We start from the raw sequence: 996 nt of genomic DNA, 5'->3' as shown, positions 1-996 counted from the left end.
TTTCAGTACTTACAAGACAGATGTTTCAAGGACCCTTTCTTTAGTGGATGTCAGAGCTCATGTAGGAAAACATAACACAATTATCCTCAGGGGATACAATAAGTCTATGCAGAAGGAGTTTGATCAAGAAGGTCAAAAGTCAGAAGCATCAGCATATCCCCTCACAAGTTGTGGAATAACTTTTGAATGGTGTATGTTTTTGTAATTCTGTCCAATCTATCAGTCAGACGTTTGAGGACTAATAGCTTGTGCTGCTTCCCTGGTTACTGAGGAGACACCTGAGCTCCAGAGAACTATCCTGTCCCCATATTTGGCATGTTGGTGTGTCATAATTATGGTGACACATTATTAATATATTCACTGATCAGGCATAACATTATGACCACCTGTACATCTGTATGCACTTCAATGAAACACTTCTGCCTTAACATTTGCGTTTATTCCTAATATTATGACCCTCTCATGTAGGACAAAACTATACAAACACCTCTGAATATAATGTAGTCCAGTACAACACCACCTTTAACTATGATCTCAATAATGAACATATAATTGAATTTATACATTTATGACAATCTCACCAAAAGCTGACAAATGTTGAGCTTCATAAACACAAATGTGTTGTTGGCTGCAAACTATGATCTCAACATTCAACAAATATTACTCACTTTGAAATATGCCAGTGTTTTGAATCATTCATTTTGGGCAGAAAGAAAACATAATTTTGAGAAGGTGGATAACAGCTTGAAAGTTGCTGACCTATCTATCTACAACAGTGTAAATGATTCTCACACTCCACTATAGCATGAAAGACTCCCTGTTGTTTGTGGCAGTGGGTGGGAGGTAAACAGTGTGACTGCATAAATAAACACATCCACACACACACTTCTATCTTTGTGAGGACACTTAGTGACTAAAGGAAGTGAAGCTAAAAAACAACAACAGCGTGACAAAAGCCAACACCCTAAAATAAGACCATATACAGCTTTCTCTCTT

General features: G+C 37.3%; 1 protein-coding gene across 1 annotated transcript in view; it reads right to left on the bottom strand.

The window, feature by feature from the left end:
- Window positions 1–996, bottom strand: part of lpar1 (lysophosphatidic acid receptor 1) — a 28,235-nt gene that overhangs the window by 25,862 nt on the left and 1,377 nt on the right. The window lies entirely within an intron of this gene.

This window comes from Monopterus albus, unplaced genomic scaffold, assembly GCF_001952655.1.
Source record: "Monopterus albus unplaced genomic scaffold, M_albus_1.0 scaffold50.1, whole genome shotgun sequence".
Classification (NCBI taxonomy): Eukaryota; Metazoa; Chordata; class Actinopteri; order Synbranchiformes; family Synbranchidae; genus Monopterus; species Monopterus albus.
The sequence above is the reverse complement of the archived record's forward strand: the minus strand, read 5'-3'. Positions and strand labels throughout refer to the sequence as shown.